This window comes from Scyliorhinus torazame, chromosome 22 (genome assembly GCF_047496885.1).
Source record: "Scyliorhinus torazame isolate Kashiwa2021f chromosome 22, sScyTor2.1, whole genome shotgun sequence".
NCBI lineage: Eukaryota > Metazoa > Chordata > Chondrichthyes > Carcharhiniformes > Scyliorhinidae > Scyliorhinus > Scyliorhinus torazame.
The window spans coordinates 41,796,782-41,811,419 of NC_092728.1; the positions used below are offsets into that span (position 1 = coordinate 41,796,782).

At 52.0% G+C, this 14,638-nt stretch overlaps 1 protein-coding gene across 5 annotated transcripts in view; it reads right to left on the reverse strand.

Annotated features, from left to right (window-relative positions):
• Positions 1 to 14,638, reverse strand: part of LOC140399035 (tubulin beta-4B chain-like) — a 250,834-nt gene that overhangs the window by 212,409 nt on the left and 23,787 nt on the right. The gene's annotated exons all lie outside the window — the stretch shown is intronic.

Genomic DNA, 14,638 nt, shown 5'->3' on the forward strand with positions numbered 1-14,638 from the left:
ACCCCACTTAAGCCTACACCTCCACCCTATCCCCGTAGCCCATGTAACCTTTTTGGACACCAAGGGCAATTTATGATGGCCATTCCACCTAACCTGCACATCTTTGGATTGTGGGAGGAAACCGGAGTACCCGGAGTAAACCCATTCAGACACGGGGAGAATGTGCAGACTCCGCACAGACAGTGACCCAAGCTGGGAATCAATCCGGGATCCTGGAGCTGTGAAGCAATTATGCTAACCATTGTCCTACCGTGCTGCTCAGTGAGAGACTGAAATACAGTACATGTTATATATGTTGCAGAAAGAAGCAAAAACATGGTAGTTCACAGAAACCAAGTCATAGATTATCATTGAATTTACAGTGCAGAAGGAGGCCATTCGGCCCATCGAGTCTGCACCGGCTCTTGGAAAGAGCACCCGACCCAAGGTCAACACCTCCACCCTATCCCCATAACCCAGTAACCCCACCCTACACTAAGGGCAATTTGGGACACTAAAGGCAATTTATCATGGCCAATCCACCTAACCTGCACATCTTTGGACTGTGGGAGGAAACCGGAGCACCCGGACGAAACCCACGCACACACGAGGAGGATGTGCAGACTCCGCACAGACAGTGACCCAAGCCGGAATCGAACCTGGGACCCTGGAGCTGTGGAGCAATTGTGCTATCCACAATGCTACCGTGCTGCCCGGTAGAGTTGGAGAGATTGAAGACCATGTTAGTGGGTGAACTGGTACTGGCTGCCTTAAGACTTTTCAGACCATTTAAAATGGCCACAGATGCTAGTGACCTGGGGCTAGGGGTACTGCCACTAGAAGACGGTGGTGCAGGAATAGAGAGGTCAGTTGGATATTTTTAGAAAAAACTAAGTCCGTACCAAAGAAAGTATTTCACCATTGAAAAGGAAACCTTAACCTTGCTATCAGCCCTTCAGCATTTTGAAGTACATGTCCGACATGATAATAAATAAAGCTTTGTTATACAGACCATAATCCACTTGCATTTATAGAGAGGTTTAAAACCCGGAATGAAAGGTTATTCCATTGGGCGATATTATTACAGCAGTTCAGTATTGAAATTGTACACGTTCCCAGAAAGGATAATATGATCTCAAACCTGATGATTGCAATTATTGGGCAGACAAGGGCTAAAGACTTTGGGTGTTTTTCTCAGAATAATTGGTTAATTCACTTGTATTATGACTCGAGATCAAGTGGGGCTTAAACTTACCACGTAGTAGCGGAGGGTGTCGTACTGACCGACCGACAATGCGGCATTCCCACAGTACTGACATACCAAAAGTGCGGTTCACCCACTCTACTGACTCGCTTAACAGTGTGTCGCACCCAAAGTACTGACCCGCCAACAGTGCGGTGCTCCCTCAGTACTAACCCACCAGTGGAGGCTCCCTCAGTACTGTCCCACCCACAGCGCGACGCTCCCATAGAACTGTCCCACCCAAAATGTAGTGCTCCCCCAGTACTATCTCACCACAGTGCAGCGCTCCCTCAGTACTGTCCATCCACAGTGCGGTGCTCCCTCAGTACTGTCCCACCTACAGTGCGGTGCTCCCCAAGTACTGTCCCATCCACAGTGCGGCGCTTCTACAGAATTCTCCCACCCACATTGCGACGCTCTCACAGAACTGTTCCACCCACAGTGCGGCGCTCCCTCAGTACTATCCCAACAACAGTGGGGTGCTCCCATAGTGCAGTGCAGTGCTTTCACAGTACTCTCCCACTCAAAGTGTAGTGCTCCCTAAGTACTGTACCACCCTGTGGTAGTCACCACTGTTGTATTATATTGTATATATGGGTATTACGGTGAGGCCCCTGTACTATAGGTACGGGGGTAGATCCCTCACTGCTGGGTCCGCCCAGTAGGCGGAGGATAAAAGTGGGTGCTCTCCGAACAGCAGCCATTTCGTAAGCTGCTGTAGGAGGCCACACATCTCTGCGTAATAAAACCTCGATGTCATTCTACTCTCATCTCGTCGTAATTGTTAGTGCATCAATTTATTACACAGAGATTTTTCAGAGATGGACCTCCGCATCAAGTCGGATCACCTGCAGCTGCATCCTCAAGCAGACAACGCCAAAAAGGACTTCCAACATTGGCTAGCTTGCTTTGAAGCATACATCGGGTCTGCACCAGACCCAATCTCAGAAGCACAGAAGCTCCAGATTCTGTACACTCGGCTGAGCTCCAACGTTTTTCTCCTCGTCCAGGACGCGCCTACCTACGCAGAGGCCATGGCGCTACTGAAGGAGAATCACGCTCAGCAGACCAACAAGATCTACGCCAGGTACCTCCGATCCACGCGGCACCAATTTCCCGGTGAATCTGTGGAAGATTTCTGGCGTGCGCTGCTCGCCCTGGCGAGAGACTGAGACTGCCAGGCCGTTTCAGCCACTGAACATTCGAACCTGCTCATGAGAGACGCGTTAGTTACGGGATTAGGGTCTGACTACATCCGCCAGCGCCTCCTAGAAGGGGCCACGCTGGACCTCGCGGCGACCAAGAAACTAGCGCTCTCGTTCACGGTCGCCTCACCCAACATACAGGCTTATGCCCCCGACCGCATGGCCCTCGCCCCCCCCCCCGTGCATCGTGGACCCCGCCAGTGGCCACCCCATCGTGGACTCCATCAGCGCCGACCGTCAGCCAAACCGACGCCTGCGCCGCGCGGCAGCCAACCAACCCCAGGGGACCCAAGTGCTACTTCTGCGGACAGACAAAACACCCCCGGCAGCGCTGCCCGGCGCGGAGCGCGCTCTGCAAGGCCTGTGGCAAGAAGGGACATTTCGCTGCAGTGTGCCAGGCCCGCTCAATCACCGTTATTGTCCCGGCACCCCACCCCCCCCACCACATGCGGCCAGTGGGCGCCGCCATCTTGCTCCACTCACAACACGTGTGGCCCGTGGGCGCCGCCATCTTGCTTGCCTCAGAATCAATAGGCACCATCATCTTACCCACCTCAGCCCCCCTGCCCGTCGGGCCGCTCATCGCCTGCAACCGCCGACGACCAGCCGCGTCTCGCCTCGGTCACAATCGACCTGTCTCAACGGCACAACCTCACGACCGCTTCGACAAAGGTGAAGGTCGACGGGCATGAGATATCCTGCCTTCTGGACTCCGGGAGCACTGAGAGCTTCATCCACCCCGATACGGTAAAGCGCTGCTCCCTCGCGGTACACCCCGCTAACCAAAGAATCTCCCTGGCCTCCGGATCCCACTCCGTGGCGATCCGGGGGTACCGCACCGCCAGCCTCACCGTCCAGGGCGTAGAGTTCAGCGGCTTCCGGCTCTACGTCCTCCCCAACCTCTGCGCTGCCTTGCTACTCGGCCTGGACTTCCTGTGCAACCTCCAGAGCCTAACCCTGAAATTTGGTGGGCCCCTACCACCCCTTACTGTTTGCGGCCTCGCATCCCTGAAGATCGACCCGCCTTCCCTGTTTGCAAACCTCACCCCGGATTGCAAACCCGTCGCCACCAGGAGCAGACGGTACAGCGCCCAGGACAGGACCTCGATCAGGTCTGAGGTCCAGCGGCTGCTGCAGGAAGGTATCATCGAGGCCAGCAACAGCCCCTGGAGAGCCCAAGTTGTAGTGGTGAAAACCGGGGAGAAAAACAGGATGGTCGTTGATTACAGTCAGACCATCAATCGGTACACGCAGCTCGACTCGTAACCCCTCCCATGCACATCTGATATGGTCAATCAGATTGCACAGTACCGGGTCTTCTCGACAATGGACCTGAAATCTGCCTACCACCAGCTCCCCATCTGTAAAGCGGACCGCCCATACACTGCGTTTGAAGCAGACGGCCGCCTTTACCATTTCCTTCGGATTCCCTTCAGCGTCACCAACGGGTTCTCGGTCTTCCAACGGGAGATGGACCGAATGGTTGACCGGTACGGGCTGCGGGCCACTTTCCCAAACCTGGACAACGTCACCATCTGCGGCCACGACCAGCAGGACCACGACGCTCTTTCCAAATTTCTCCACACCGCCACACTCCTCAACCTAACTTACAACAAGGAGAAGTGTGTGTTCAGCACAAACCGATTAGCCATCCTCGGCTATGTGGCTCAAAACGGAGTTCTAGGGCCCGACCCGGATCGCATGCGCCCCCTCATGGAAGTCCCCCACCCCCACGGCCCTCAAACAATGCTTGGGGTTCTTTTCGTATTACGCCCAGTGGGTCCCAAACTATACGGACAAGGCCCACCCACTCATTCAATCTACCACTTTCCCACTGACGGCTGAGGCTCACCAGGCCATCAACCGTATCAAGGCCGATATCGCCAAGGACGCGATGCACGCGGTCGACGACACGCTCCCCTTCCAAGTCGAGAGCGATTCATCAGACGTCGCTCTGGCCGCCACCCTCAACCAGGCAGGCAGGCCCGTGGCATTCCTTTCCCGCACCCTCCAAGCCTCCGACATTCGGCACTCCTCCGTTGAAAAGGAGGCCCAAGCGATCATTGAAGCTGTGCAGCATTGGAGGTATTACCTGGCCGGCAGGAGATTCACTCTTCTCACTGACCAACGGTTTAACAACACACCTTCATATTTAACACACAGCGGGGTAAGATCAAAAATGATAAAATCTGGAGGTGGAGGATCGAGCTCTCCAGCTACAATTACGAGATTTTGTATCGCCCCGGTAAGGTCAACGAGCCCCCTGATGCCCTGTCCCAAGATACATGTGCCAGCGCACAAGTGAACTGACTGCGGACCCTGCACGACGATCTCTGTCACCCGCATTTACCACTTCATTAAGGCCCGCAATCTGCCCTACTCCATCGAGGAAGTCAGGGCTATCACCAGAGACTGCCAGGTCTGCGCGGAGTGTAAACCGCACTTCTACCGGCCATACCGTGCGCGCCTGGTGAAGGCCTCCCGCCCCTTTGAACGCCTCAGCGTGGACTTCAAAGGGCCCCTCCCTTCCACCGACCGCAACACGTACTTTCTTAATGTGGTCGCCGACTATTCTAGATTCCCCTTCGCCGTCCCATGCCCCGATATGACGTCTGCCGCCGTCATCAAAGCCCTCAACACCATCTTCGCCCTGTTCGGTTTCCCCGCCTACGTCCACAGCAACCGGGGATCCTCATTTATGAGCGAGGACCTGCGCCAGTACCTGCTCAACAGGGGCATTGCCTCGAGCAGGACGACCAGCAACAACCCCAGGGGAAACGGGCAGGTGGAGCGGGAGAATGGGATGGTCTGGAAGGCCGTCCAGCTTGCCCTACGGTCCAGACATCTCCCGGCCTCCCGCTGGCAGGAAGCCCTCCCCGGCGCACTTCACTCCATTCGGTCGCTCCTGCGCACCGCGACCAACGAAACCCCCCATGAACGTCTCTTTGCCTTCCCCAGGAAGTCCACCTCCGGGGTTTCGCTCCCAACATGGCTGACAGCTCCAGGACCCATTCTCCTCTGCAAGCACATGCGGCTCCACAAGGCAAACCCGCTGGTTGAGAGAGTACAGCTGCTCCATGCAAACCCGCAGTACGCCTATGTAGCGTACCCCAACGGCCGCCAAGACACAGTCTCCCTCTGGCACCAGCTGGGTCACCACACAGCATCTCCCCCTCCTGCCCCGGCGCCACCCTCCCGTCCCCTGGTGCATCCCACCGCAGCCTCCGCTCCAGGACAATCCGTCCTCCCCTTGCTCCCACCCGGGGATGAAGAGGATTTCGACACGCTCCCGGAGTCACCGAAGACCAAGCCGACGCCAGAGTCACCACCAGCACTGCAGCACTCTCAACGACATATCAAGGCGCCCGATCGTCTAAATTTGTAACTTTCTCTGTAATTTTAAAACCAATCTGTATGTATATAGTTTTCCACCACCCCCGCTAGACTCAATTTTAGCAGGGGATAAATGTCGTAGTCACCACTGTTGTATTATATTGTATATATGGGTATTATGGCAAGGCACCTGTACTACAGGTACGGGGGTAGATCCCTGCCTGCTGGCTCCGCCCAGTAGGCGGAGTATAAATGTGTGCGCTCTCCGAACAGCAGCCATTTCGAAAGCTGCTGTAGGAGGCCACGCATCTGTGTAATAAAGCCTCACTTACATTCTACTCTCGTCTTGTCGTAATTGATAGTGCATCACACCCACAGGCTGGTGCTTCCTCAGTACAGTCCCACCCACAGTGCGGCGCTCCCTCATTACTGTCCCATCCACAGTGCGGTGCTCCATCAGTACTGTCCCACCCACAGTGCAGCACTCCCTCAGTGAGGAAATGAACAGAAAGCATGATGGGTAGTTAGGCCAAGTTAGGAGTAAAATCTTAATGTGCAGCCTGCAAGTGGGATTCAAGGCAGGAAGAAGGGGGATGGGCAGCCATTAGGACTGTTTCTTTGTGCAGAGGATGGTGCAGAGGATGCTGGGTGAAAGGGGCCCCAGAGGGCTGAGGAATGTGGAATGAGTCTATTAGGATCAGTAATTGTGAAGATCAGCTTATATAGCCAGGTCAAGGAATGTGTGGGAAAGCCTGTGGGAGCTTTGCATTTGCCATCTTGCCTTATTTGGTCGTGTGTTAAACTTGATTCTATGTTCATGTGTATAAGATGCTATGTGCTTTGTTTTCACTCACTTGCTCTGGGGGTCTCAGGAACAGTGTTGGTCCTGCTGTTATCAGAGTGAGTCTGGCTTGCAAGCTATTTGAAATAAAATAAATCAATACCTACGATCCCGACTCAGCGTTTTACTGAGACCAGACTGAGGGCAGAAATAACTCAATATCGTCATTTGGTGGCAGCGGTGGGATTTCAAGAGCGAATTCCCGACTATTCGCAAAATCAGAATTAAACCAGCCTTGGACGGAGAGAGGGGAAAATGGCTCCCGTGTGAGTAGATTATAAAGGACCACATCGGTTTTCCCCTGCCTCGTAGTCCAAAGCAGGTTTGGTCACTCGCCTATGGTCAGGTAAGATTGTTCAACAAAATCAAAGGTCAGTCTGGCGGATTAGAAAAATTTCAGTCGATATAGGTACGGCTGAGGGTTAAACGAGAATTGAGGGAATATTGGGCGACAATTCAGTTAGAAACTGAGAGAATATTGCAGTGATAGTTCCGTGCATGTGGACTGAAAATTAAAATTGGTTACATTAAATTACACTTCAATTCAGTTAAGGTCTTTAACGGGTTGAGGGAATGTCACAGAGACAATTCAGTAAGAAGTCTTACAAGACCAGGTTCAAGTCCAACAGGTTTGTTTCGATGTCACTAGCTTTCGGAGCACTGCTCCTTCCTCAGGTGAATGAAGAGGTATGTTCCAGAAACATATATATATAGACAGATTCAAAGATGCCAGACAATGCTTGGAAAACGAGCATTAGCAGCTGATTAAATCTTTACAGATCCAGAGATGGGGTAACCCCAGGTTAAAGAGGTGTGAATTGTGTCAAGCCACGACAGTTGGTAGGATTTCGCAGGCCAGATGGTGGGGGATGAATGTAAAGCGACATGAATCCCAGGTCCCGGTTGAGGCCGCACTCATGTGTGCGGAACTTGGCTATAGGTTTCTGCTCGGTGATTCTGCGTTGTTGCGCGTCCTGAAGGCCGCCTTGGAGAACGCTTACCCAGAGATCAGAGGCTGAATGCCCTTGACTGCTGAAGTGTTCCCCGACTGGAAGGGAATATTCCTGCCTGGTGATTGTCACGCGATGTCCGTTCATTCGATTGTCGCGCGATGTCCGTTCATTTGTTGTCGCAGCGTCTGCATGGTCTCGCCAACGTACCACACTTCGGGACATCCTTTCCTGCAGCGTACGAGGTAGACAACGTTGGCCGAGTCGCGAGTATGTACCGCGTACCTGGTGGGTGGTGTTCTCACGTGTAATGGTGGTATCCATGTCGATGATCTGGCACGTCTTGCAGAGATTGCCATGGCAGGGTTGTGTGGTGTCGAGGTCACTGTTCTGAAGGCTGGGTAGTTTGCTGCAAACAATGGTTTGTTTGAAGTTGCGCGGTGTTTGAAGGCAAGTAGTGGGGGTGTGGGGATGACCTTGGCAAGATGTTCATCTTTATCGATGACGTGTTGAAGGCTGTGAAGATGTCGTAGTTTCTCAGCTCCGGGGAAGTACTGGACGTCGAAGAGTATTCTGTTGGTTGTGTCCCATGTTTGTCTTCTGAGGATGTCGGTGCGGGTTTTTGCTGTGGCGCGTTGGAACTGTCGATCGATGAGTCGAGCACCATATCCCGTTCGTACGAGGGCATCTTTCAGCGTCTGTAGATGTCTGTTACACTCCTCTTCGTCTGACCATATCCTGTGTATACGGAGGGCTTGTCCATAGGGGATGGCTTCTTTAATGTGTTTAGGGTGGAAGCTGGAGAAGTGGAGCATCGTGAGGTCATCCGTGGCCTTGCGGTAAAGCGAAGCGCTGAGGTGACCGTCCTTGATGGAGATGAGTGTGTCCAAGAATGCAACCGATTTTAGAGAGTAGTCCATGGTGAGTCTAATGGTGGGGTGGAACTTATTGATGTCATCGTGTAGTCGTTTCAGTGATTCTTCGCCGTGGGTCCAAAGGAAAAAAATGTCATCGATGTATCTGGTGTATAACGTCGGTTGAAGGTCCTGTGCGGTGAGTAGGTCTTGTTCAAACTTGTGCATGAAGATGTTGGCGTATTGGGGTGCGAATTTGGTCCCTATGGCTGTTCCGTGCGTCTCGATGAAGAACTTGCTGTCGAAGGTCAAGACGTTGTGATCCAGAATGAAGCAGATGAGTTGCAGAATTGCGTCTGGAGATTGGCAGTTGTCAGTGTTGAGTACTGAGGCTGTTGCAGCGATGCTGTCGTCATGGGGGATGCTGGTGTAGTGTGCCAGAGACAATTCAGTTAAGACCACTGATGGAATGTTCTGGAGACAATTCAATTCTGTACAATTACAATTGGCTAAGTTAAATTTTGTTCTTGGGAGACAAAGACAGAGTCAGAGAGACCAATAATGGTTGGGAGATATGTCTTATGAGTTTTAAAAAAAATTGGGAGATGAATGGCCACTAGTGGGAACCAAAGACTTGGAAAAGTCGGGGCAGTATCGGGGGGGGGAAAAAGTGGAGGCTTCAGGATTGTTAAATTGGCTTTATATTTTGGGAGAGAAGTTACCTTTTCTTCCAAGTTTATTTTACAGTTTTGAAGAAGGGAAAAGGGAAAGCCCCGACCTTTATATTGTGTTTCCTTTGCAAATTCAAACTTTTATTGTCAGTTGGTTGAGATGAATGAAACTATAACGCTTGGAATTCCTTTCGTTTGAGTGGAGATCTCGGTAGATGAATGAGTGTGTGTCTTTAATAAGAATTTGCGAACTTCCTCGGGTATTCCTATTAAATGTTGTGTTTTGCAAAACGAAGTTGCACATCAATTAGGAGGTATACACGGCAGTTAAAGTGAGATTTAAAACGGGGTAAGTATTTGAAAGTTCTTTAGAAAATCAGTGATAATGAGTAACATTGTGGAAGTTATTTAGAACACAATTCTCAGGAAGTAACCAAAAATCAAAATGTATAAATTGGGATTTGTAAATGATTAGTTGAACTCAGCATAGTCTTGGCTCCTTAAAGAAAAAGGGGAGAGAATAAAGGAATCTAAAATTGAAATGCGAAGACGAGGCATTCGGTGTGGACTGGGTCCATGTGCTCCTTTGTTAGAGGCAGCCATGATGTACCTACATTTAAAAATGTTGTTCGGTGTGTTCCAAATTTGTAGAGATTTCAGTATTTTCTCTGTAAACTCACTACACATCAAATTTAAGATTCGAGGATTTTCATAAAGCAAAGACTATGGATTTTGTTATCTTTATTTTAAGATTACACAGGGGGAAAGGAAGATCCCAGTAGAAAGGAAGGTGGCCATTTTAGAGATGCCCAAACCCCAAACCGTAAGAGGGGTTAGGGAAGTACTGAGGACTATTCGACTACTGTAGGGCCTTGGTGTATAAGCACTCAGAAATTGAGGAAATCCTGCAAGCACTGATCCCAGGAGGGTAGGCAGTCCCGAGAACAGGTAGAATGGGGACTGTAGCAAGATACCGCTTTCAAGAAAGAATTAATTAAAACATGCCCTCGCGTTATATTGGGATAGTGGAGAGGGGCACTGCGGCAGTAAGGGGCTAGAAACACAGGGACGAATGAGACCAGTATTAGGAGGTAGTCGGTGGAATTGATACGGCACAGCTCCACCGGGTCCTAGTGCCCGCTGACTTGCAAGAAAGTCACTAGCAGAAGAAATGAAGTTTAGAATGTGAACTACATTGCAGACGGAGCTTTAGGGAATAAAGATATGGGACCGGAGCTTAGATTAGGAGTATTACTTGCAGTATCAGGAAATGAGAATCCAATGGCAGGGAAAGATTAATAAAAATAGAAGCAGAAATAAAAAATTAAAATATTAAAACCAATTGATAACGTAGAGGAAATAAGGAAACCGAAAGAAAAGTATTTTAAGTGACGAAACTTAGAAGGAGTATTAAGGTAAGCAAACCTAGCAATAGAAAGAACGACACAGGGTTAATCAGCACACAATTGCAGCACACAATCCAGGGAGGCCGACACAGGCCGCAAATGTAATATCCTTTAACCAGAGGTGCCAAATGCGAGCTGGAGATAATGATCAAAGAGTTAGAACAGCAGGGAATCATTCAAGAAGTCACATATGCATCGACGAATAGCCCACTTCAGGCAGTTAGCAAGCCTGATGGTACATTTAGAATGGTAACGAATTACAAAGCATTAAACAAGGTCACAAAAAAAAAGGATAAACGGTATTTAATAAATCCACAATTGGAGAAGGTGGCAGGCAAAACTTACTTAACTAGTATAGATTTAGCCAACGGATTCTGGAGTGTTCCATTAGACCCAGACAGCAGGGAAAAGACAGCATTTACCTTTGGCACTAAACATTGCATATACTGTAAATTGCCACAAGGATATGTTAATTCCCCGAACCACTTTCAGGAAATAGTAAGGGAGCTGATTAAAGAGGATTTGGCTGAGACTTCCGGTTGCGGCGATGACCAGCTAAGCCGCACGTTTCGGCGGCTCCAGCTCGAACGGACCTTCTGGCTCTTTTAAGAGCCCCAACGGGGAATTTTTTCGGGACGAAACACGGTGTGGGGTGAGACAACAGGGAGTCCCCCCCCCAACGAAAAAGAAAAAAATCGGCGGCGGCGGCCAGATCGCGAAGAATCCTCGAGGACAGGGGCAGAAGGAAAAAAGAGCAAGATGGCAGCGGAGAGAGCCCAGGTGACATGGGGGCCGGACCAAGACGAATTTTTGAGACGGTGTGTGGAGCTGCTTAAGAAGGAGGTGCTGGCCCCGATGCTACAAGCAATCGAGGGGCTTAAGGAGGCACAAAAGACCCAGGAGATGGAGCTCCGCGTGGTGGAGCAGAAGGTGACGGACAGCGAGGACGAGATCCTGGGCCTGGCGGTCAAAACGCAGACGCACAAGGCACTCCACAAAAAGTGCATTGAAAGGATTGAAGTCCTAGAAAACAGATCATGGAGAAAGAACCTTCGGATTCTGGGTCTCCCCGAGGGAGTGGAAGGAGCGGACAGCGGGGCTTACGTGAGCACGATGCTACGCTCGCTAATGGAAGCTGAGGCCCCCTCGGGCCCCTTGGAAGTGGAAGGGGCCCATCGGGTACCTGAGAGGAGACCAAAGGCGGGAGAACCACCTAGGGCGACGATCGTGCGATTTCATCGCTTCAATGACAGAGAGGTGGTTCTGAGATGGGCCAAAAAGGTACGAAGTAGTAGATGGGAGAATGCGGTGGTACGGGTGTACCAGGATTGGAGTGCGGAGGTGGCGAGAAGGAGGGCGAGTTTTATTCGTGCCAAGGAGGTGCTACACAAGGTGAAGTTCGGGATGTTGCAGCCGGCGCGACTGTGGGTCACGCACCAGGAGAGGCATCACTACTTCGAAACGGCGGAAGAAGCATGGACCTTCATTAAAAATGAGAAACTGGATCAGAACTGAGGGACTGATGTTGGAGGGGAAACGACAATGCTGATGTATATAGAGATGTAAATTGGGGAGGGGGGGGACACTAAGAAATGTGGGCGCCGGTGGGGGGGGGAAGAAGAGACATAGGCGGGGGATGGGGAATGGGAGTGGGGCGGCAGAGGGAGCTGCGCCACAAGGGGCGGGACGGCTCTAGAGAACACGGGGCTTATTGTTCTTGTTCCCGTGCCAGAAAGATGATGGCGGGAAGATAGGCGCAAGGTAGATGGGAGTTCCCCACACGGGGGGGTCAAGGAGAGAGCGGGAGAGGCCGGGGTCAGTTGAAGTCAGCTGACTTTCGGAAGCAATATGGGGGGAGTAATCATGCTAGATGGGGATCTAGCGGGGGGGGGGGGGGGGGATAACTGGGTTGCTGCTGCGGAGATCGAAGAGGTACTGGTAAAAGAAAAGGTGGTCGGGGCGGGAATGCGCCGCCTGGGGAACGGGTGGGTGTGCGGAACCGGGACGTGGGACTGGCCCAGAGAGGGTGATGGCTAGTCGACAGGGGAGGGGGGCAGGCAAACCCCCAGTTCGGCTGATCACGTGGAACGTGAGGGGCCTAAATGGGCCGATTAAAAGGGCCCGAGTGTTCGCGCACTTGAAAGGACTGAGGGCAGACGTGGCCATGCTTCAGGAGACGCAGCTGAAGGTGGCGGACCAAGTTAGGTTAAGGAAAGGATGGGTGGGACAGGTGTTCCACTCAGGGTTGGATGCAAAGAACAGAGGGGTGGCCATACTGGTGGGGAAACGGGTGTCATTCGAAGCTAGGAACATTGTAGCAGACAGCGGAGGCAGATATGTGATGGTGAGTGGCAGACTGGAGGGAATGGAGGTCGTGTTGGTTAACGTATATGCCCCGAATTGGGATGATGCGGGATTTATGAAGCGGATGCTGGGACGTATCCCGGACCTGGAGGTAGGAAACCTGATAATGGGGGGGGGACTTCAACACCGTGTTGGACCCAGGGTTAGATAGATCTAGATCTAGGACGGGAAGAAGGCCGGCAGCGGCCAAGGTGCTTAGGGGGTTTATGGACCAAATGGGGGGAGTGGATCCGTGGCGATTTGTTAGGCCGATGGCCAAAGAGTTCTCCTTCTTCTCCCATGTTCACAAGGTGTACTCCCGGATAGATTTCTTTGTTTTGGGAAGGTCACTGATCTCGAGGGTGGAAGGAACTGAGTACTCAGCCATAGCTGTTTCAGATCATGCCCCACACTGGGTGGACCTGGAACTAGGAGAGGAGAGGGAGCAGCGTTCACTCTGGCGACTGGATGTGGGATTACTGGCGGATGAGGGAGTCTGCGGAAGAGTGCGGGGATGTATCGAAAGGTACCTGGAGGCCAATGGCGACGGGGAGGTCCGAGTGGGAGTAGTATGGGAAGCACTAAAGGCGGTGGTCAGAGGAGAGCTGATCTCCATCAGGGCCCACAAGGGTAAAATAGAGGCCAAGGAAAGGGAAAGACTACTGGGGGAGATTTTGAGGGTAGATAAAGAATACGCGGAGGCCCCGGAGGAAGGACTATACAGGGAGAGGCGACGACTCCAGACGGAGTTCGACCTGTTGACCACAAGGAGGGCGGAGGCACAGTGGAGGAAGGCACAGGGGATGAGATATGAATATGGGGAAAAGGCGAGTCGCCTGTTGGCCCATCAGCTGCGAAAGAGGACAGCGGCGACGGAGATAGGGGGAATTAGGGATGAAAAGGGAGCTACGGTGCGGAGAGCAGGGAAGATAAACGAGGTGTTTAAGACCTTTGACGAGAGACTATATAGGTCCCAACCCCCGGAGGGAAAAGAGGAGATGCGGCAGTTTTTGGACCAATTAAGGTTCCCGAGTGTGGAGGAGCAGGAGGTGGAAGGCCTGGGGGCGCCGATTGGGGTGGACGAGGTTACCAAGGGGCTGGGGAACATGCAGGCAGGGAAGGCCCCGGGACCAGATGGGTTCCCGGTGGAATTCTATAGAAAATATGTGGACTTGTTGGCCCCGCTGCTGGTAAGGACCTTTAACGAGGCCAGAGAAGGAGGGGACCCTACCCCCGACAATGTCGGAGGCGACGATATCGCTAATCTTGAAGCGGGATAAAGATCCGCTGCAGTGCGGGTCCTATAGGCCTATCTCACTGCTAAATGTGGACGCCAAGTTGCTAGCAAAGGTTCTGGCAACGAGGATAGAGGATTGTGTCCCGGGGGTGGTGCACGAAGACCAGACAGGGTTCTTAAAGGGGAGACAACTAAATGTCAACATGCGACGGCTATTAGGGGTGATAATGATGCCCCCAGCAGAGGGGGAGGCAGAGATAGTGGCGGCAATGGATGCAGAGAAGGCATTTGATAGGGTGGAGTGGGAGTATCTATGGGAGGTGCTGAGGAGGTTCGGGTTCGGGGACGGGTTTGTCAGCTGGGTTAAACTCCTCTATGCGGCCCCAACGGCAAGTGTGGTCACAGGTCGGCAAAGGTCGGAGTATTTTCGACTACACAGGGGAACAAGACAGGGATGCCCGTTGTCCCCATTACTGTTTGCGTTGGCAATTGAACCACTGGCCATAGCGCTGAGAGACTCCAGAAAATGGAGAGGGGTGATTAGAGGGGGAGAGGAACACCGAGTGTCACTCTACA